Genomic DNA, 24,336 nt, shown 5'->3' with positions numbered 1-24,336 from the left:
ATTTTGGGGATACAGTTAGCTAAATTATTGCTAGCTGTCCTAGGGTTGGAATGCTTCAAGGAGTAATCCTACCACCCTGTGCTCACCAGACACCTGGATGCAAAGTGAGCGGGGATAGAAGTTCTGGGTCATGCATGACGTGATGTGCCTGTGGCACCCATCCCTACACCTATGTGGGAAATGGAAGGGAAGCCAGGTTTGGGATGCATGGAACCAGAAACGAGTCAGTGAAAAATTCTTCCAATCGTCAAAACTGTAAAACTAAGCAGAGAATTAGGCTCCCATGTTTATCTATTCAAAATGGAAGGTCTTTCCTGCAGGAATACAGTAGATGGTGCATTTTACACAGTTTTAAAGAAGCCATTATATTTTATTTCTTGTTTGATGAGGTAAAATAAAAATTTTCAGAATTCCTGTGTTTGTAGCAGTACTGTTGTGATTTCTTATTTAAAATAACTTCTTTCATACCTAGTTTTGTATCGGTAACTTTATATATTTTTTTCTAAGAGAGGGGCCCCCAAATTGTATAAGCTTCAGGCCTAACAAAAACCTAGATCTGTCCTTGTGAGCAACCTGCTAAACTCTCTTATTAGGTCTCTCAGTTTCTCAACAAAACAAATTATTGAAACACAACATGAATAAGTTTCAAAAGTCTTATGCTAAGCAAAAGAACGACTGATTCAAGAGGCTATGTAATATGTGATTCCATTTATTTAACACACTAGTTTATTTAAAACTATAGGGACAAAAACCAGATTAGTAGTCACTGAGCACTGGAGATGGGAGACCTCGGGGGGGGGGGGGGCAGGTAGTGATGGATATGTTCTCTAAATTGTTGTGATGGCTGCACAACTGTACGTGTTAATCAAAATTTATAGAACTGTACACTGAAAAGGGTTAATTTTACTATATGTAAACTACTCCTCAATAAACCTGACTTAAAAAAATAATAAAAGTAAACTTTCATAAACAATTTGTAACACTTGCACAATATAATGTAACTAAGGCAGGGGCAGGTTTTGAATCCCAGGTATACTAAACCTGGAGTCCACAATCCTAACACAGCCCTGCATGAAAAGATGCCATTACAGCTTAGTGACGTTTCCTTTGTTAATTTTGATTTTTTTCAATTACAGTGGACATTCAATATTATATTAGTTATACATGTACAGCATAGTGTTTAGACATTTATGTAACTTATTAAGCGATCCCCCCCAATAAGTCTAGTACCCATCTGGCACCATACATAATTATTACAGTATTATTGGCTATATTTCCTATACTGTACTTTACGTCCCCATGACTATTTTGTAACTGCCAATTTGTATTTAATCCCTTCACCTTTTTACTCAGCCTCCCAAACTCCCTCCCATCTGTCAACCATCAGTTTTTCCTCTGTATCTATGAGTCTGTTTCTATTTGCCAGTCCCTGACCTAGTATATATAGTTTTAAAAATTTTTTCAAAGTTTTTTTAATAGAATGTATAGTTTCTATATATATGATTATATATATAGATTATATATATGATTACAGATAAACTAAAGCATATTTTTAAAATCTGCTATATTTTTCTGTTTTATCTATCAATAATAGACGTGCATATTAGTATCTCCCACTCTTATTTTGAATCTGTCCATGTTTTAATTCTACCAGTTTTTATTTACACATCTCATAGGTAAATAAAGAATTGTTTGCAAATTGAGAATTGTTACAACTTTCTGTTGGTTGAATTGTTCCTTTTAACATTATGTTGTGGCCCAGTTTTTAAAAATCCTTCTTGTTTAATTTAGTTCCATTTCACTTATGGGGGGGGTGTTCTATATTTCTAGAGGTGGTCAGCTATCCTCTGAGAAATCTAATCATACACACTGAAAACTAACGCTGGAGACACAGCTGTATTTCACCAGTCCAAAGTGTTTTGCTAAAATTACTCATCCCTAGGAGTCAGAATGTTTTATTTGGCCAGGAGAGGCAGGGCTGGAAACTACTCTTTAAGAAACATGTTCCCAGCTCATTAAGGGACTCCCACCAGCATCACTGAGAAAGAACACAGTTCCCATATCCAAAGAACAGGACCCTGTGAACAGTGAACTTAGTGAAGGTCCTAAGGCCAAGCCGGGAAAACAGAACGCAGGGCAGCGGGGGATGCCGAGGGGAGAGAGGCGGCTCAGAATGCAGCGGTGAGAAGCACCGCCAGTGAGAAAGGGGCTCTTAGCCCTGACTCCACTTACACTGACTGTGGTCATGCTCGAGCCTCGACTGCTTCCGCACACTTTTCAAAGCAATTACCACAGCTATGCCACGACCAAAGAATAAGGGCTTATAATCAACTTGTCCACACCAGAAGAGAGTCGTACTGTCTGTAAATGTATCTCTCACTCTAACTGTTCAGAATGCCACCTCTCCCTGGATCCTTGTCATTTCCTCCAAAATTCAGCTCACGTTTCACCTCCTCTGTACAGAACTTCTGAAAGTAAAAACAAGGCTACCTTAGGGCTGTAATCCAACAAGTATCACAATTTTCACTGATAAAGGAAAGTGTGGAGAAGACTAGGATCTAGTGTGCAAATGAAAGATTCAGTGACAGGTGGCAGGAAGAGCAGAAACACCAAGGCCAAGTCTGTGGTGCCTAATGGAGGGATCTGGTTGCTTTGAGGCTGCTCAGAGAAGCCTGGGTAGGCTCAATCATCAATCTCAGCCTTTTCCGGCCATGCAGACCTGGGCCACTCAAAGTCTTCCGCAGGCTTGTTGGTGGTGGTTCATCAGGCTTTACGTTAGCATGGCACACCCTCTCAGGTTTGGTTTGGTTTTTCCTAGCTCCCATATCCAAGACACTGGGCATGATCTACCTCTTCCATCTCTCAGGCTTAAGATGTCTTTCCCTTCTCTCCAAAAGATTTGACAAAACAAATGCTTTTGAATGTAAGTTCCTGCGAGTCAGTTCTATCAGAAGTTCTGTCGTCATTCTGAACGGGAATGGGGAACAGGGAAATCCTTTCTCACCTTTAATTTTGCCATATCTAGAGGCAACTGCTACAGCCTGGTTGACCTTCCAGTAATGTTATTTTCATAGCTGAAAATGTCCCCAGCAACGAATCCAGGCTTTGCTTACAATACATGTTGCCAGTTCACAGAGAACTTTGAAGTTAGAAAATCTGTAATAAGACAGCAAACTCTGAACTGGAGTTGCTTTACGGTTCCCGACACTGTGAAAGAAGGTAAAATGCTAAGACCAGTAAGAGCATCTCAAAAAGACACGACTGATGAAAAACCTTTTGCCTCCTTTCTGTGTTGGGCCTAAATGCTACAAGATTTGTCTCACCAGTTCCATGACGGCAGAATTAAATCTTGAGGGTTGTTTTTAAAAACTTTGACTGCTCTGGGTTAGTAAAACTTCATTTACTAATTTCTAAAACTGCACATAGGACTGCATCCTCAGGAACCACCAGCCTGCGTCAGGACAAAGCACGTAGGGCCACAGGAGGCTGACCTCTTGTGTAAAGGCTCACACTTATGCCTGGCTGCAGTGGCAGTGCAGGGGCCTTGAATGCCAAGCATCAGGGTGCTACAGGATCTGTATTTTCTTTAAGCTACAAAAATGCAGTAGAGGTTGTGCAGCTATCAGAGGACAGCTCTGCAGGAAGAACAGCTACCTGCGTGCTGTCTGTCCTGTAGAAGGCATTTTTTCTTTTATCTTATTTAATTTTAGCTTAAGGAAAAAAATTAGATAAGTCAGTTTGAGCAACAGAACCTCAACTTTAGTCTTGAGTGTTAGGGCTCCACCCTTTTTTCTTTCTAGTTTGTTTTAAATGTTGGAACATTTTCCTGTGGCAGTCTCTTCTTATCCATGGTTTCCGTTTCTGTGGTTTCAGTTACCTGGGGTCACCTGAGGTCTGAAATATTAAATGGAAAATTCCAGAATAAATAATTCGTAAGTTTTAAGTTGTGCATCGCTCTGAGTAGTGTGATGAAATCTTGGTGTGTCCTGCCTGGGACGACCCCTTTGTCCATTGTATCCATACCGTAAACTCTACCCACCCAATAGTCACTTACTAGCCATCTTCATTATTAGATCACTGTCTAGGTATCACAGTGCTTGTGTTCAAGTAACCCTTATTTTACTTAATAATGGCCCCAAAGCACAAAAGTAGTGATGCTGGCAATTCAGATATGCCAAAGAGAAGCCATAAAGTGCTTCCTTTAAGTGAAAAGGTATGTATGGGAAAACATAGTGCATACAGGGTTCAGTACTACCCGAGGTTTCAGACATCCATTGGGAGTTTTAGAACATACTCCCCTCAGATAAGGGGGGCTACTACTGTATTTGGGGGCAGTCTTCAAACTATGAGTAATTTAACCTTTCTGGTCAACCTTTGCAGTTGAAATTAGGTGAACAGAGCCATGAATATCAACAGTGGCATTTTGGGTCTTAATAGAATTGTTGTGTTTATTGGATGAGTACACTTGATACATTTGGAAGCAGTGCTATATAAATTCTATGTTCCTGGGATAGAAACTAATAATAATAATTATAACTCTTACATAGTATTTATTTTGTGCAAGACACTGTTTTAAATATACTGACTTATTTAATTCTCACATTAATCTTATGAAATGGGTACTATTATGATAATGTTTTACAGAGGAGGAGATTGAGGCGCTTGCCCAGGGTTAAAGTTAATGAGAGTGAGCACAGGGATTTGGGTCTAGGCAGTCTTGATTTAGTCTACTCTTAATCACTATGCAATGCTGTCCCTCTAACTTAAAAAGAGCAAACTAACTAGCTCTCCCATGGTTCTGGTCTCTAAGCAGAGTTTTGGAATTCATGAGGCTTTGTAGGTAGAGCCCAGTTTAACATAATAATGTATATTCTATTTGAATAACACTCATTTAACTGGGGCAGAAGCTCCTGCCTGTACTGAGTATCCCGCCTCTAATACAAACACACAAACCTACCCAATTTGTCCAGATACGTGTTAGTAACTCTTGCCCACAACCCACCTCCATCCTATATTTTAGCTGTGGAGAGAATATATTCTGACTTGCCTAGGCTAGTCCTGGTTTATGCCTGTCATTCCCACATCCCATCTGGTTTAGTATGTGTCTTATTGCAAGGATTCTTTAATATATTAATATGCTTTACTATCCAAGTGTGGGAATGGAAATGAGGTCATCCTCAGACTTATTTGACCCCTGACCCCTGCTCTGTGCAACACAACTGTTAACACTCCCAGAATAGTACTCTGTGTACACATTTTGGAAAGTGCCAATGTAGAGGCGTGATGAAGGAGGTCCTGGAAGGCTTAGATTCTAGTTCCAACTTTTGTGATCTTAGGCAAATCACTTACTTTATGCTACAGTTTTCCAATTTGTGAACTGAAGTCATACTGCTGTGATTTATGACTCTCTTCTGGTTTAGGCCAGTTTCTATTAAAAATGCTGTATCCCTGGACAAGTCAAAATTTCCAGAGTGAGGTGGAATGCTGAAGTACAGAGGCATAGGGTAAAATTAAAAAAAAAAAAAAAGGTGAACATGACCTGTTATATGGGTGAGTTACATCATGTCCTCTGAACAGAAATTTCATAAGGAAAAAGCCTATGAGGCTGCAGTTAGACCTGCTACACATTCACCCTTGCTATAAAGTGTGATCCCAAGGAAGAGAAATGTTACAATGGAAAAGCACACTGTTTCTATTAAGACTGCCCCATAGCCTTCACAGAGACTGCAACTAACTATTAGATTACTCGCTGTCTGCCCTTAATGCACATTTTGTGAGTCTTAAAAGTGGGTGTAAAATTCACATGCCCTGTTTCAGAATGGTTAACTTTCTGACCCAGCTTCTCAATGGAAAATGCAGGATCTTAACTGCCTTTTTGTGTAGCTTCGGACAAGGTACTTTCCTATTCCATCCTTAAAGTTTCCTACTGGTAAACTAGGCTTAGAGGTATTAACCTATCAACTAATTGCCCACTACATGGGAAATATACAGAGAGGGATTTGTGTTTGCAATGCTGTCTTACACGATGATAAAGCCAAGATGTAACAGTCTAATGAGGTAAATACATAAGAGAGACTTGAATTACCAATACTATACTAACGATTTGATGGGTCATCATTAACTTTTTTTAACGCTTTTCCCTGATACTAAGGTAATACATACTAATTATAGAGATTGCAGAAAATAAAGTAAAAAGAAACAAACAAATTTGGTACTATTATAAAAAGATGGTTCCACTATGGAAAGAGATCTATTATAATTTTGACACACTTACTTCTATTTAAAATATATATATATATCTTTATTGATTTCAGAGAGAGGAAGGGAGAGGGGGAGAGAGAGATGAAAACATCAGTGATGAGAGAGTCACTGATTGGCTGCACGCCCCCAACTGGGGATCAAGCCCGCAACCCGGGCATGTGCCCTAACCGGGAATTGAACCCCGATCGCCTGGATCCTAAGTTGACACTCAACCGCTGAGCCACGTCCGGCCGGGCATTCTACCTTTTTTCTGTCTCTGTGTGTATATGAGTATATTTGTGTATATATATGTATATTATATACACACAACTTTATATATCTGGAATTTCATACCATATACAAATACATTTAATATTCTATCATGAGCATTTTCCCATGTCCAGTAGTCTTGACAAACATTTTCAATGGCTATATAACAAAACGCTGTTTGCCTGCATTACATTTATTTGTTCTTTAATCATTACTTAGACAAAATTTTCCCTTTGCAAATATATCGTAATAGATACCTTTGTAACATTTTATGTATTTCTGACTAGAATAGGTTTCTAGAAGAGAAATTACATTGCAAAAAGGTATGCATGTTTTTTAAGGGTCTTAACAACTTCTAAATTGTTTTTCAGAAGGTTTTGGATCAATTTTTAGGTCAGCAACATGTGTAAAAACATTTTTTGCTTCCCACTCTAGCAAACACTGAATTTTTAAACATTGCTAAGAGGTAAAAATGATATTGCATTTTAATTTGTATTCAGTTGACTATTACTAGGGGCAAATATTTTACTGTTTTTATTACTTACACAAATAGAATGTTCTTAACCTTTGTCCATTTATCAAGGAGGGTTTTAATGTTTTCCTTATCAGTTTGTATGAGTTTTTTCATGTTAAGGTTAATTTTTAATGTTTTATCTTAAAATTTTTAAAATTATTTTTGATCTACAGATGTTTTAAATTGTCAAATATATCATTTTTTTTTTTCATTGCAATCATGCTTAGACAAGTTCTCGCCATTCCAAAATGGATACTTTTATCTAGGTTTTTTTTTTCTTGTCAAATTATTGTAATATATTTAATGTTTTAGTATCAGAAACGCCTGGTATTAAGGGCAGTAAATTACAAGAGGGGGCAAGGGATTTGAAAGACAGACATCTGAGGGAAGCAAAAAATGATAGTGCATATCCTAAAACCTAGGGAGAGAAGAGAAAACTAGAAATAAACAGATTCAAGGACTCAAGTGAGCAGAGCAGTTTTGACAATGACATTATAGTACAGCAATCAATGTCCACATTAATGATTCAATTCTCAAATAATGCTTAGATTTAGTTATTTTTAAATGGGTTAACCTTCTGTTGCTATTGTTGTTAAACATTTAACTTAAATCCTATGGAGTAGACTCTGTTGTATGGTGTAAAGTGAAGCTCTAACTTTATTATTTTCCCAAATATTTAATCAGTTGTCTTAACATCTTCCTGAATGATGCTTCCCTTCCTCACTGTCTTGTTATGGCACTTTCATTTAATCAAAGCATATATATATACACTATGGTCTGCTTCCATTGAGCTGTCTCTGAGTCACTTATGGGTACCATACCATAATATTATTTTGAAAATATATTAGTTTTCTTCTTTTTTATGTTCCTAAATAGCTACCACATCAGGGTGCAGGGAGTAGAAAGAGAGGGAGCTCCAGATCCAGGCCAAAATCTCTGAGAGAGCTGGGAAAGGGCCAGGAATGGATGAAGGTCAGTAAGGATGCAGGTGTGGAGGTCAGGCTGTTTTGCTACAGAACTTCACATTACACCTCTGCCACTCAACAACTCTTTGGCTTTGGACAAGGAAATTCACCTTTCTGAGCCATGGTTTCCTTGTATGTACAATGTGAGAGTTGGGATGATAAAATGAATCAGTGTAGAACACTTAGAACAGCGTACAGCCCATGGCAAACATCATTATCGCTTATTTGAAGATATCTTCCACCTTCATCATGCTGAAATTACTCTTGCAAAGGACATCAGTGATCATCTAAATGTCAAATCAATATGGCACAGTGATTACAACGATAGGCTCTCTAAGAAGCAAGCTGCCTGGAATAAAACACTTTCTCTGCATTTTCAAGCTGTGTGACTTTGGAAAAGCTACTTGCTCATTCTGTGCCTTAATTTTCTCATCTATAAAATGGGGAGATTAATAGTGCCTACCTTATAGGGTTGTTACATGGAGTTCTGACATGATGAACATAAATTGCTTAGCACACAGTCTGGCACACAAGTAATTTCTCAGGAAATGGTCATCATAACCACTAGCTTACTTGATTGCTCTGGGACATTTGACAATGTTGTTGACTTTTTGACCCTCCTGCTTTGTTTACTGGTGCACTATGACTTGGGTCTCAAACCATGACTGCCTTCTTTTACCTATCCCTTAAAATGTTGGCATTCTTCAAGGGGTTCTCGACTACCCTGTCCTCTGGTGACTATACGCTTTCTTGCTGTTCCTTCTTCTAAGTTAGAAGTTGGCAAATTTTTTATTAGAAGGCCAAGTAGTTAATATTCTAGGCTGGTGTACCATGTGATCTCTACACATTGAATCATGAAACCATTCAGTGAGAATACGTACATAACTGGGCATGGTTATATTACAACAAAACTTTATATACAAAATAGGCGGTTAGCCATGGGCCATAGTTTGCTAACTCCTCCTCTGGGTAGTTGTTGTAGCTCAGGTATCACGTAATTAGACCACTCATCATATTGCATCTGTCCTTCCTACTGCACAGTGGGCTACCTGAGTGCAGGGTGTCCTTTTATCCCTGTATGCTCTGCAGATAGCATAGAATCTGGCAGATACAGTTCATCAACATCTCCTGAAACACGGAATGAGATGACCACATAATATCAATCATAACAGTTAAAAAACTTAGTTGTGCTACAAGGAAGAAGGCATTTCTTCCATGTGAGCCCTTCAGTAGCTACCAAAACTACAGAGAAGACCTCATGGCCTGTGTAACACACTGAAACATCTAGCAGAGTTAATCTTTCTTTGCCTAATGTGAGAGGGAAATTCAGGTCCAGGAAATTCACAATTTCAAGGACCAAGTAATATTGCAGACATCAAAATAGAGCTGTCCAGCATGATCTATAAAACAGGACACACTTTATAGGAATTGAGAAACAGCTGTTTCCCCATTTCTGTTTTAAAAGAGGAAATAGGCTACAGGACTCAGGGGTATATGCTAAACATACGGAGAAAATTTATTTGCTTAAAGAAATGTGACATGGAGCTGACAAAGGACTCAGTTTGTAAAAGATAATGTCCTGGTGGGTGAAGTTAAGAGGATAAAAAAGATATATACAGAGTCATTTCAGCATTATAATTAATGAAAAAAGAAACACCAATAAACACTGAAGGGAAAAAAGGAAAAGTAAAGTTGAAGCTGAAAAGAACTGAATATGCTCCAGGGAAGGCACTAACTACGAGAACCAAGTATCACTTGCAATAATGATGGACTTATTAAAATAAATTTTAGATAAAGATGACACTGGTTTAGGAGAACACATGGAAACCAAAATCTCATTCAAAAGTAACAGTGTGAATATTGAGTTTCTCTAAATGTAGTGTAGAGAATCCTTACAGAGATACGAATGCCTGGGAAATATATCAGAGACTCTGGGGGAGAATTTTAAAATTCTGGAATATTCTTAAAAATAGGGAGTAGACAAAGACCCACATTAAACTTCTTCCTTTTAATTTCCATGTTCAAACTTAACCAGCAGTAATATTTTTAGTATAATTAAACATTTGCTGAACTCCTTTTATGGGAGATTACTCATTTTGTGTGACTCAACATATTCTCTCAAGTGGCAATTACCAGACAGCACTCTTTAGAATCTCTTCAAATCATAAAATCATTATTGCTGTAAGAAAAGGACCCAAGATTTTCTGAAAAAGAACAAGTTATTGTTGGTTTCCTCTAGTTTTCTACTTCTCTTTTCCTCCGAAGAATTATGAAAGGATTTATTATGTGGCCACATGGACATTCATTCATTCTTCAAATATTTAATGAGCACCTGCTGTGTACCTGGTACTGAGCTAATCCCAGAGGAATCGAGATAAATAAGACGCAGTCCTTACTCTGAGAAGCTGACAAGCAAGAACGACAGATACGTTAAGCAATTAAAATGCAACGTGATGCTATAGTGATGGAGAAGGAATATGAAGTGGTCAGGGACTTCTGGGGGGAGGGGACTAGGAAGGGATAGCATTAGGGTTTTCTAAGGTGATGGAACCGTGGGCATAGTACTGATTGTGGTCGTGGTCACAGAAATCTATATGGTTGTTAAAATTCATAGAACTGTGTGTCAAAGGAAAAAAGTCTAATTTTACTGTATGATAACTTAAAATAAAGAAGTACAATGTGATAGGTGCCTATCAACAGGAATACAGATAGATAAACTATGGTACATTCGTACAATGGAATACTACTGAGTAATAAAAGGAATGGACTGCGGGTAAATGTAACAACATGGATGAGTCTCAATAGCATTACTGAAGAAAAGCAGGGTAAAATGCAGTACATCCTGTATGATTCCATTTATGTGAACTTCCAGAGTAGGTGACATTGATGTAGAGTGACAGAAATAAAGTAGTGGATGCTTCTGTGTGTGGAGTGTGGTGAGGTAGGATTGAGTGGGAAGGGATCTTGGGGAACTTCCAATTGTGACTGAAATGTTCTAGGTCTTGGTCAAAACTGATTGAAGAGTACACTTAAGATGTATTGAGTACCTCAATAAATGTAAATTATATCTCAATAAAAATACGTAGTTAATGGTCTTGGCTTATATTTTATGACAGAATTTCTTACGGTGTTTACAGTTGTAAAAAATGGTAACAACTTCTGTACCACGTTGTCATTTTCCTTTTAGAAGAAATTGGAATTTCTTTTGGTTTCTTAATGAAATCAACATAATATCCAATAACAAATCTTGTGACCAACAAATGCAACGTGCAGAGTATGTAGCTGCAGACAGATGGGGAGGACAGACCTCTACCCTCTGTTGGCACATATCAGACACTCTCAGAAAGAAGTGAATCTCACTGGATGCTGAAGAGAGTCTCAGTGCGCAGACCAGGAAAGGAGAGCATTTCAGAACATGTGCAAAGTCACAATGTGAGAGGCTGGGGAAGTCCCTCTGGGTGAACTGCACACTGGGTGCTGTGGGAAATAAAGTTCTAGAGAAGGGAGGGGTCCAGTTTGTAAAGATCACCCCACCACCCCAAGTCCCAGTGCTAAGCACTTTCAGTGTACAGTTTAATTTAATCCTCATAGTCACCTCCATTTCTCAGAACCGGGGCTTGGGAAGTGCAGGGCCTCACCCAGGTCCCTCAGCCCTTATGCAGTGGGCAAGCATTCCCATACAGAAAGCTGGGACTCTCACTCTCATCCTCAATGACAGGCTGCCTTCTATCTGCCATGCTGAGGAGTCTGGCCTAGTTCATGGTGCTTGGGGAAGCTTTTACCTGACCAGAATCTGCTTTAAGGAGATGACGGGCCTCTGACAAGAATGGATCATGGGGTGGTTGTCAGTTACAATTCACTTGACAGCAGAACTATTAAACAAGATCATTAGTAACAATGGCGAAGCAAAGCTGTTTTCATGCCTCCTATTTCCCCCAAACACTAACCCCTTCCTCCAATAGGTTCTAATTTTAAAATTGGGTCAGCAATGAGATAACAGTTCTATAAGTTTCTAAGTGGGAGATGGGATACTCTTGAGACCCCCCAAATCTAAATGAGAACATGTATGGAGTGGAGGGGTTGGTTTTGGGGAATTTTACACAGATGTCCTTACCAACCATCTCAGAAGATGCTGAAACACTGAGGTAAACAGGATTTGCTGACCAGCTATTTTCCAGGTCTTGGTGACAATGTGGACTTTCTGGCCCCTAGGCTGGCTCAGGTATAGAACTCCATCAGGCCTGCAGATTTCAGAGCCATCTTGGAGAGAGCACATTGCTTCTGCGGTGTTCTAAGGATTATGGTTCTCTGCTGGCTCTCAGAAAAGCCCAGGCCCTTCTCTGAGAATAGACACTTCCTAGGGAAGCTCCTTCCACTGGACATGGATTAAGACTAGGTCAGGGCTTAGCATTAGCATTGGAGAATGGCCTTAATTAATAACAGCTTAAAAATAATCATAACGAAGTTGCCCAGAGCTCATAATTTATAAAATGTATTCATATTCATGATATAAAAAAATGTTGAGCCACACAAAATTGCTGAAGGTCAGCATTTAACAGATGAGGAAACTGAGGCTTAGGGAGGTTAAGTTGCTGACACTTCCATAGTTTGCTGACCTGCCTGCTTTTCCCCCTTAGTGCTTACCCTCCCTGTCCACCCAACTTTCTTCTTTCAGTTAAAAAAAAAAAAATCTAGCTATTAGTTAACTATGGGTCATCTTGTTCTAGGAAGGATTTAAGGCAGCTTTACAAGGTTACAAAAAAATAAATATAAGATAGTATAAATTAAAAGTGGGAGCAAATATGAAAGAAACATAAGAATCAGACCTGAAATCAATCGAGTTCCAATAAAGATGTTATAATGCCCTATATATTTGAAATTGATGGGGCACATATTTGAGTCTAAGTTTCTAGGAGCCAATGTGAAAAACAAAACCTTGTCACTATTCAGAGTAGCCAGAGGCTAAAACAACAACAAAGCAATGGGTTTCTCAGAAGTACAAAGATTTTAGGTTCTTAATAAAACACAAGTCATGATGCACAGCAGCTTCCATTGATAAGTTAACGGCTTTGAACTAGGCCTTAAAAGGTGATTTTGGCCTTGGCCAGGTGGCTCAGTTGGTTGGAGAGTCATCTGGTACACTGGAAGGTTTCAGGTTTGATTCTGGTCAGGGCACATGCCTGGCTTGTGGGTTCAATTCTGTGTCGGGATTGCTGTTTCTCTCTCACACTGATGTTTCTCTCCTCCCCCTCTCTAAAAAGAAATCAATGGAAACATATCCTTGGGTGAGATTAAAAAAAAAAAAAAGGTGGTTCTGGCTCCCCATAAAAGGTGCTCGGTTCTTCCAAGGAAGCAAGGCCTTGTTGGGGTGAGGCTCTCACTTCATTGGGGACTAGCACCTCGCCCAGCAGCGCTAGCCTAGCACTTGCCCACACCAGGGCCCCTGTCCTGGAGCTCGCCTGTATCTACTTGGCTCTTATCCTTTGTCACCGTCACCTCATGTCCTACAGGATAAGATCAGTGTCCTCATTAAAGCAGCTGGTGTAAACGTTGAACCTTCTTGGCCAGGCTTGTTTGCAAAGGCTCTGGCCAAGGTCAACATCGGGAGCCTCATCTGCAACGTAGGGGCTGGTGGACCTGCCCCAGCAGGAGGCCCTGCCCCCTCCACCGCTGCTGCCCCAGCTGAGGAGAGAGTGGAAGCAAAGAAAGAAGAGTCGGAGGAGTCTGTTGATGACACGGGCTTTGGTCTTTCTGACTAAACCTCTTTTGCAACACTTTCAAGAAAAAGCTGAACTCCAGGGGGGAAAAAAGGTAATACTAATTTTCAGTTTTGTCAGTACACAACAGTCTCCAAATTCCTGTAGCAAATTCCATTTATGGAAATCAAAGCAGGCAAGGAAGGCCCCAGTGAACTCATCAGTTGTTGAAATAGTTTCAGGACGCAGGGAGATGGGACCGGTGACTATTTCCACATTTGCCCAAGGGGAAAAGACAAAAACCCACCCACTGTGCTGCAGAATAAATAGGGCTTCATAGGGATGTTTTATCTCATTGTGTAACTTGTTTTAACTTCATGATTAGGACATGGTGGCAAAAACTAACAGGACCTTATACATCTTACATCCTTATAACTGCTCTTAATACAGAAAAGCATTGCTCCCGAATGCCGTTCTCATCCCGCTACACACCCTGCTGCATTCAGGCCCCAGGGCCAGGCTTTATTTACATTGGATATTTTATACTTTCCTCACTCAACCCTCCAGTTTCCCTTACTTTTATGCCAAGGAACGGACACAGAGTTTTTCCTTTTTGCAATTTATATATGCAGAAAATACATCCAAGTCAGGAATGCCCCTTTCATCCACAGGAAGAGTCTGGGGCCATCTGACTCATCGACACGACAAGCCCAGAAATAGAAAAAGCAATCAGGCTGAAAGGCAGAGACTAGTGGAAACTTCTAAGCCGGCACACAGCTAAGGTGCTATGTCATATGAAATTAATTCTCTGAGGTCAGCAATTAGAGTCAGGTTACAGCCTAAACATAATTCTGCCTGCTAATTACTTGACCCATTACAATATTTATTTCATTGAGAGAGATGCCCAGCCATGACTTCCAAGGGTGGGCTTGGGGGCAGAGAGAAGGAAGCCAACAGCCAGAGAAATAGCAACCCCTTTCTTTTATAAATAGACCTGTCTCCCAGGCCCCTAGCCGAAATGATTTCCTGATTCCTTAAGTGAGGGATCAGATGTATCATGCTCCTCCTTTCCAGCAAAATGAGATCTCAGAGCTCTTTAGTAAAGTGCAAGAGATGACTAAAGAAATTATTTGAGTTATGTTCTGTCACGAGAAGCCCTGAGGTGAGGTGGTAACAAAACCACCCTTTGTTTGGGAAAGAGGAGGAAGCCAGGGCATGAACGATGTGGCTGGAAAGGTACAGGTATGTAACTCCGAACTTCTGAAGACTTATCTCCCCACATTAAAGACATTTGGAGCGGCAATAAGAAGAAATGCCAATTTCTGCGTGGAGACGTTGGAATAACGAGTACCATGAACAGGAATGACTAAAATATAAGGAATAAATGAGAACAAAAGCCTCTCACTTAAAGAGGGCATTAAGCAGCACCTGAGGGGTTAGTGGGTATGAGAAACCGTGGGTCTGAAGGCTGGTAGCTGACAATGTGAGACCCATATACACCTAATCAATTTATACAGCACTCCTCGATAATAAAAATAACAGCGGCAGCAGCTGCTGTCACCATTCATGGAGTGACTGCTCTGTGCCAGGCACTGCACCACGAGCTTCATGTCCATGACCTCACCGTGGAGTACTGTCTCCTCCCTTCCCACCAGCTCCCTGGTGGCCCTTTGCCATTGGGGATGCATTTCCCCTTCTGGGATGTCCTTGACGTTCATGCAAGCTCCTGGCACATGAATAACAAGGGGGATGGGGAAGACTGTGAGGAATGGAAGACAGTTACCCTATGACTGGTTTGCTGCAGGCCCCGAATCACATGAGGCTGCTGAGAAGGTCAGGGTCACCCGCTGTGACCTGGGGGCCGATGGGAAGGCTCCCCAACTTTTGCTCTCTCCCATCCTTCTCATTTCTGCCCCCAAACTGACACATGGTGAAAGAAAAGAAGGGAAAGACTGATGCCTATAGCTGAAGTGTGCAGTTTAATGGGCAGAAACCAGACTTGTCACATGTAATCAAATCATCATAGTGTTGGTGACAGAGTTAAGACAGTTGAAAAAACAGTTGCTATTCCAACTTCCAATTTTCAGGTTATTGTTGGGGCTGAAATTTCTCTCACCTCAAGTGTTTTTATTTTGGAAAGTCTCCAAAGCACACTTCAGCCATATTCACGTAATTGAGACATGAAAAAAATAGAGATGTTTTTCAGCCGCATTAAACTCTAACCAGATGCTCTTTAAAAACTTTTTACATGTACATAGCACCTTCTATTCTAGCAGAGAGTCATTTTATTCACCCCTGAACTGCATCCACCATAGATCGAAAATACTAAGTCTTTTAAGAGACATGGTAACCAACTGACATGTACAGTCTCCAGACAGGACGTAAAGAGGATCCCATTGGCCTTCCTAAGTCTCCCTCTCTACTCACAGCACTGGAAATCCAAGTCAAGTCAATTTAACAACATTTACTGAATCCTTTCTGTGGATCATGAGCAAAGCTGAAGAACAGCGGGAAGTTGGCAGGAATATAACCAAGTGACATGCAGGATTCCTGTAAAAAGTGTCAGGGCCAGCACCCTACCTGAATGGCTCACCCGAAAGACAGTGCTTCTGCCATCTTTCCTGCTATTATCCATCAGGTAAAGAGAGAAATGGTTTGGGCATTAGAAGAAAAGCAGCGTGAAGAAAAATTAATGACGGCTCTCCTAGAGTCCAAGAATTCTCAGGTCAGTGCCGTCAGCACCTTGCTCAGGCAGCGTCTGCTTCCCCAGGAACCACTCTGGTCCCTTCTATTCTCCACATGAGAGCCAGAAAGGTCTTTTAAAAATGTGAACAGGATTACGTAACCTTCCAGGTTACAACTCCACAGCAGTTTGATTTTATGCTGAGAATAACACCGATATGCCGTACCACAGACCATCAGGCCCTGCCATGACTGGGCCTCCAACTGCCCCTCAGCCTCCCCGTTCTCCTACTTGCCCCGCTACACCCCAGCCACGCTGACCTCCTGGGGTTCCTAGAAATGCCAACTCCCATCTCACCTCGGAGCCTTCAGGCGACTGTTCCCACACCTGGACTGCTCCTTCTGGTCTTGCTCGCTCACATCACTGTCAACTCTGTCGTCAAAAGTCCCACTCCCTCTCCACTCTCTGCCATGGTTTTCTCTTATTTTTATAATGGTACTATCATAAGTTGTAATTATCTTACTTATTTGCTGACTTGTTTTTATGTGATTCCTCCCATAGACTTTACAAGACGGCTGCAATCAGTAACATCTGCTTTCGCAGTGCCAGGTCCCCAGTGCACGGACGGTGCCCCAACAGGGCACAGATAACAAATTACTGTTGAGCAGATGCATGCAGTGAATAAAATTGCAAACAATAAATTTAAAAAAACACCAAGAGGCCATCTTTTTATTTTATGTTTTTACCACCATAAATACTATTGTACTACTGTAAATCTTCAATTTCTATTAAAGGTTTTCATGTATTCATTCTAACCAGGACCACCCTGACTGAACTTGAGAGGCTGAGAGAATGGAGACCTAACTTATGGCTACAATTAGAAACTTTCAGAATGATTGCTTGAAACCACCAGGTTTGGCACACAATGCATCCTGAATAGGGGGATTAGCCCTTTCTCATTTTGAGATATTTGTGGTTGAAAGCAGAGTTGCTCTTATGTGTGTATCATGTGGTTCCTTAACTTAAGAAAAATCACAGAGGATCCTTGAAGTCAAGCACCAGAACACTTAAGAATGAAGACAGCACACTGTTTTCTTGGGAAGCTATTGTGAAACTGGTCTGAGTGGGACACCCTTGATCACCCTGCCATTTGGCCCTGGTCTGGGATGACGGACCGTGGAGTTGTCTGGAAATTCAGAAGTACCCTGGATGCCTGTCCCTGCCTCCCCAGTCCTGCCCAGTGACTAACAGGGAAGATTTTAAGCCTTCGGACTATGCCCTGCCTGGGTCTTTGGTCAGTGAGGACCAAGACTGGCAGGCTACTAGGAGGCTGGCTACACCAGACAAGGAGGCCTAGAATTGTCTTCCTGCCTAGGGGTGCTCTCTGGAGGCCTGGAGAGGGCCCGGGTACTTGTCTACCAGATGAACAGCAGCCTTTCTCCAATAATCTCCTGGTTTGCTCAGCCCTTAGACTCAACCTTTCTCCTCGGTTTCCTCGGTGTATTCAATTTCTCTGCTAGGACTACAGTTGCTCAGCACCTAGTTTATTTGGATGGGGTTCAGCTTTCTTGCACAATTCTTGTCTCTCCAGGTCACCTGCTCCCCATTCCTTAGCTACTGCTTGGGCCCCAACTCAGGCAGCTCACTTGGAGTCATACTACAGCCACCTGCCCACATTCTCCCTGCAGGGATGAATTACCCCACTTGTAACCTATACTACTCGTCCCCATGCTGGGGTGGCCTCACCCACTGCTCGTCCCTGCCCCATAGCTGGCCTCTGAGGTCCCCTCGTCCTTCATCAGTAAAAGTGCATAGAGGAGACACCAGTGGCCCCTTCAGGGCATAGGAGAGCCTTGCTTAAACCCAGAGATTACTCTGGGGAGGCTGCAATACAGCAGCTTCTCCAAGGCTTATGTCAAGTACAGGGCACCCAGTGGTGTGACATTTATAGCCAGGTCACACAGTTTTCATGAGTAAAACAAGAGGCTAAAATTAGATGAGCCCTGAGGTTCTTTTCAGGTGTAACATTCCAGTGTCCCACAGAAAGCCTTCTGGTTCCAAATCCTATGCATTTCCCACTACAACTCCTTGATGATAATTTTCTGCAAAAATGCCTCTGGTGGTTCCCCACTGTCTGTGGAGAACAACATCTAGCACCAAAGCATCTAAGGCCTTTAACATTCTGGGCGCAAATAAATATCACACTTTACCTATTGCAAAGCTGGACACCTGTCCTCCAGGCATGGGAGCAGCTTGCCATTGCTGAACCCGTCATGTGCTCTCTGCCATGTGCTTACATCATGTCCCCTGCTGAGAATGTCCTTCTTACCCTTCCCCTGGCAGAAATCTCCTCCTCCAAGGTGTCCGGTTTAAATACTTCCACCCCACCCCCACCCCATCAGCCTCCCTGACCTGCAGCTCAGGTAGACTCAGACAAAATTACGTTTAGCTTTGGGTTATACCACCAGCCCATTAAAATTAGAATTTTGGTGAGTGCCTCTCCTACTAGACTGTGAGTATCTGAGGGGCAGGGATGGTGTAATGTTTATCTGAATAGCACCAAGACCTGGGATAGCACACGGCACATTGAGGACACTCAGTAAAGAGCTGTTGAAGGGAACTAAAAATTGTGTACTCATGGATGTGTACATCTGTCCTTTAGGCTATCAGAGACAACAGTTACTAGGCAAGATGAGAGCTGAAAAATTAAACAAGTTCTCTGTTGATACATAGCTGTTGATAAGATATGCAATTAGAAAGGAAAACGACTAGACTGAACTAAAGTTTTTAAAGAGAGGAAGGGCTGAGAGGAGAGACTTCTAACTCATATATTTTCCTGTTTACAAAAGAACTTTCTAGCCAAGGAGAAAACATTGGCCCAACTTGGGATGTTGCTGGAATTATCTCTTCTTTTCTTTTTCCTCTCGTTTTCAGAGAACCAGCGCCCATTTGGAAGAGTAATACAGATGCAAAAATGAAGAGAGCCATGCAGTGATGTGTATTAGCAAAGCTACTGAGTGGTGATAGCTATGCCAAGAGAATAGCATTACATAATGACATCAAAATAGGACACTTGAGGAATGTCTTAGAGCTTAAACAGCTGTCACCTGGCATTCTTGAAGTATATGAAGAAATAGCCTCTGGAAGCAGAAGAGCACAAATGATTTGCAACAAGATTCTGAGGTCGAGAATATGTTTTCCTCATCTCCCTCTCTCTCTTACACTGTTAGTGTCATTTTCACTTTAGAAAAATATGAAACCCTAAAATATGTATAATTACAAAACATTGCGTACAGGTTGGTTTCAAAGGAAAAGAGCGGCGTCCCTCATTATACCAGGCTTTCCTAAGCACGCTTGTCTATTTGGAGGTAGGTTTCTATTTTGTGGATTATCTAGACCTTTTATTATTATGTATAGGTCATTAACCCCATACTTAGGGAACATGAAGGAGGGGATAACAGGTGACATTTAAATCTGTCGCTTTTGCTGCTGGTAAAATGTCTGTTAGAAAAAAATTAAAAACCCTGGAATTTAAAAAGGACTGATAGGTTTAATACGTGTGTTTTTTTCTAATTTCTTTACTTTCCAGCTCACTGAGATGCTGTACCAACACTGCTCTCCTCCAGGGTTGCTTCTTTCCTTTGTCCACTTGGTCTAAGTGGTCAGTGATGCCTCCTCCAGTCAGCACACATTTATTGTGCATGGCTGTGTGCTAGGGCCGGGGCCATGACGTTGGGAGGTGTGCTCTGTACTCCAGGAACTCCCGGGCTATCAGGGGAGAGACAAGCATGCTGGCAGCTGCAATGAAGTAAGACTTAGGGCAAGGTGTGGTTAAGCTCTGGGTGCCTTGGGAATACAGTGGACAAGCAGAGTCCACCTGGGTGGGGACAAGACAGTGGGAAGGATGGGATCCAAAATCTGGGTCAAGAAAAAGTGAGGCATGCCCAGAGAGCTGCCTGCGAGGTCCTGTGATCCAGCTCTCCTACCAAGAAACCTACATTTCTTTTCACCATTTTTTACAGTTCATCCAAACAAACAGAAAAGAACTGACAAATCAGTTTAACCTTCACCACACTTTCAAGAACTAGCACTGTACACCTCTATATACCTTCCAGACATCTGCAGTAATAGCTGTCATGAAGAGTCGAACAAAGAGCACAGGGGTGGGTCTTCCTGGTTCGTTTTCAGGCCATCAACCAACAGACTCACAGATGTTTGTGTCCCAACAGCACTAAGATGTGGCCGTTTTCTCAGTGCAAAACCTCCACAGAGGAGGAAGCTTAGGGTCAATGAAAAAATGAACACTGAAGGATTAGGAATATTTTTCTTCATATTTCCCTTCTTGGTTGCCCAGGAATAGGTGGGAATGTGAATCTTTAGAAAATCAGTTCCTTCTCCTTAAAGGATTAGGGCTAATGGAGCTGAAAAGTGTCAGGACTGAGAAAATAACTGCCAGGGTGGGAAGACTGGCTATATACATAGGCAATGAGCAGATAAGTAAAGAGCTTGAGTAACAGAAAATCTTGTTGGGGAAGGGAGTTACAAACGTGGAAAGGCTAAAAGCTAGAAGGCCCCTATGGCATTAGATTGTAACTGGAACTACCAATGTGCTCATGGTATTTAATAGAGACAGACAGAGCAACAGATATTGCCCTGTGTGTGTGTCTATTTCCCAGTTCTTTGGGTTGAGAGGGCCTGCAAGTAATGGGAACGTGCCAGTTCAGTGAGCATACCCATGGCCCAGATCTCAATTTCCATATACGATTTTACATAACAGACCTAGGTCTTCTTGAAAATGTGGCTAATTCCAGGGCTGAGTAGAGAAAGTACAAGGCGCACATGGAACGTTTTCTTGTGCCAGAAGGTAAGAAAGTACTCAGAAAATGATGAGGACTTGTTAAAGGAACACAGGAAAGGGGCTCACACAGGCCAAACCTGAGATCATCTCAACATAAAAATATATAATGATATTAATGGATTATAACCCACTGATTAAAACAGAAACCCACAAGTGCATATTGATATAAATAAATACAAAAATAAATAGGGGAGAAGGGGCTCTTCCTTGCGGTAGACAATTTATATAGGAGCAATATATTTGCATTGTTTCAAAGTGTCTTCCCACAGAATATTTATTAATTGCAAAGGGAAAAACTAACTTTACAGTGGAGAAATCTGGCAGATGCCACTTTAACCAAGTAGGGCTCGTATGGACCAACCCCATTTATGAGTCTCCTGATATGATTCACTAAGAAGAACATGGCATATAGTATTCTTTCCAAAAAACGCACAAACTCAGTTTTATTATGAGGAAACGTCACATGACCCTAAACTGAGGAACATTTTACTCTTCAAAAATGTCGAGTCACAAAAGAGAGGGAAAGGCTGCAGAACTGTTTAAGATGAAAGGAGACCGATGACAACTACATGTAACATATAATCCTCGGCCATAGGAAAAATAATTTCCCCTATAAAGGATATTATTATTGAGGCATTTGGTGAAAAGTTGAATGGGAACCGCTGATTGGAAATTAATAATTATATCAATGTTAATTTACTGAATTTGATTGCTATGCTGTGGTTATGTATAAGACTGAACTTATCTTTTAGAATAGTAACACTAAAGTATATAAATTGATTTAGAAAAATATAAACACATATATATACACAGAAGGAGGCAGGGGGAAGTGGGAGAGCAAGAGGAGAAGAGGGGAAGGAAGAGAAGGAGGGAAGGGAGAAAACAACTGTGGTAAAATGTGAAAAACTGGACAACCTCAGTGAAGAGTATATGGGAATTCTTTGTTATTCTTACATATTTTCTGAAAGTTTGAAATTATTTCACTGGTAAGAGTTAAAAGTAAAGAGGTGGGTTTCGGTGTGACTCAGATCCAATTTTAAATTCTGATATTTATCATCCATGAGACTCCAGGGAAGTTATTTAATTATTCTGAGCTTTGGTTTTCTTATTTGATCACCAATACAGAACTAATTTACAGGGCTGCTGTGAAGATTAAGACAGTGAGCAGACTGAGCACTGGTTGGTGGTGGGCTTGCCTAGCAGAGGACCTGGTACCTAAAGCATGAAGGAATACATACGTGCTGAAAAAATGAGCACGTTCCTTCTTCCCGGCCCTCTCGCTTCAGTTAGAGCAAATGATAGCATTTAGAGAAAATTAGATTCTTCAAATTTTACCAATCTAAGGTATGAGATCTCTCTTAACATCTGACTAAGACAAAACAAACACTAGAATAACAATAAATGCCACTGCACATTTGGATATTGCTCTAAAGTTTGCTCAGCGCTTCTCACTCACATCTCATGTGACGCTGACTGGAACAGGCAGGCGTTCAAGTTCAAGACAGCGTTAATAACAGGAACTTCTACAGTGCCTTGGGTTACGACTGTCAAAGAAAAGGTCATCCCCTTGTTACTTAAATCTCAAGCAAGGCTGTTGTTATTTAAATCTCAAGCAAGGTAGTATCGGTCCATGGTTGCAGGGTACAGAATGAGATGCATTTGAAATGTCCATCCGGGCCCTTGTTCCTAAGATGCCAGCACTGCTGTTTGTGGTTTACAGTGTATTTGGGCAGTGACAGGGCAGACAAGGGGACTCAGGTTGTGACTGGGAGGTTCATTCTCTCAGCCAAGATGTGCACATGAATTTGAAATTACCCAAGAGGGTGTTTCAGAGCTGCCTGCCAAAGAGTGGTGTCTTCTAATCTGGAGAGCAGCTGCTGGGCACTGGCAGGCAAACACACACACACACACACACGCACACGCGCACGCACGCACACACGCACACACACAGACTTACTCACACAGCCTATACCTGCTTCTACTTGTCTGCTCTGGGCAGATGGACCCCGGCTTCTGAGTCGCCTCATCCTGCAGCCCAGTCCAGTTAGGCCCTTTCTTCCGTGGAGACCGGCAAGCCGTGGGGTGACAGATTCTGCAAGGTCGCCTGTCTTCAGAGTATGAAGGACGCTGCTCGGCGAGTGAAGAGGGTTATATTTAGTGTTTGGGCCCCCTCAGTGTTGGGCTCCCCACTGCCTCTCCTTTACAGAACTGCCAGTGGCCCCTGGTTGCAAATACTCTGTGGCTTTGAAGCCCACAGAGCAAAAACTGAGAGAGTGTCCAAAAAGAGAAGAAGAAAACATTGGTGTTGGTCCCTGGATTCCACTGCTGGATTCTGGTGGGAACGAGGAGAGGACTGCTGGGCGTGACTGAGCAAAGGTGCCTGTGTGGTGAGGTAAGTGTCCCAACTGCTGCTGAGGACAGGCTTCGGGATATTTCTGTGTAATCCAACATCTGGGAATTGCCAACAATGCTCTCCAAGAGCAGGATCTTCTGGATATGATGCAAGTGGATGCAGTAATTGTAGGTATGATTAAGAGCTTAGGATGATGATGACTTTTAGACTAATATGAGGAAGAACTGCTTGCAAAATAGAAGAACTATCCTGACAGTTAGTTTTGCCAAAATGGTAGGCATGAAATTTTAAATTGTTATCCTCTTAAGAGTAAAACAAATAGTGAAAAATTTAAAAAATGGTTTGGATAAATAACTTTCCTTGTTAATGGCTTGATTTTGTAACTGATGTAAATGATCAATATACAATTTCAAAACCATCACAATGTGATGAAAATGGAGAATTATACTGGATAGGCTATATTGGAGAGGAGGAATTCTCTTTTCATGGAAAGACAGAAGAAAGTAACATCTTAAAAAGGCAACTAGATTGCATTCTTTTTTTCTTTACTTTTGTTCATGTTTCCTTGATGCTAAGATTTGATGAATGGGAGCCAGAGAACAAAAGCAGATTTTTGATGGAGGGTTTTTGGAAGGTATTGGGGGGTTACCTACCACCTCAAAGAACATGATTGGATATTTACTGCACATCACATCTCAGTGTCAATAGGAAATGATGCTGGATTGCGCCAGATGATACCAGACAAAGTTCTTCTCAC

General features: G+C 41.3%; 2 protein-coding genes and 1 pseudogene across 7 annotated transcripts in view; 2 read left to right on the top strand and 1 right to left on the bottom strand.

Annotated features, from left to right (window-relative positions):
• Positions 1 to 24,336, bottom strand: part of CMSS1 (cms1 ribosomal small subunit homolog) — a 340,238-nt gene that overhangs the window by 33,538 nt on the left and 282,364 nt on the right. The gene's annotated exons all lie outside the window — the stretch shown is intronic.
• LOC308557903 (large ribosomal subunit protein P1 pseudogene) lies at positions 12,052 to 13,748 on the top strand (annotated as a pseudogene). Its single transcript has 2 exons — positions 12,052 to 12,134; positions 13,386 to 13,748. The product of its transcript is annotated as a large ribosomal subunit protein P1 pseudogene (transcript).
• Positions 23,160 to 24,336, top strand: part of FILIP1L (filamin A interacting protein 1 like) — a 277,711-nt gene continuing 276,534 nt past the window's right edge. Inside the window, exon 1 of the mRNA XM_081139356.1 lies at positions 23,160 to 23,618. The gene's annotated coding sequence lies outside the window, so the exon portion shown is untranslated. The remainder of the gene's footprint in view (positions 23,619 to 24,336) is intronic.

Source organism: Miniopterus schreibersii (assembly GCF_964146895.1).
Source record: "Miniopterus schreibersii genome assembly, chromosome: 5".
Lineage (NCBI taxonomy): Eukaryota > Metazoa > Chordata > Mammalia > Chiroptera > Miniopteridae > Miniopterus > Miniopterus schreibersii.
Note: the sequence above shows the minus strand (reverse complement) of the source record. Positions and strands in the feature narration are given on the sequence as shown.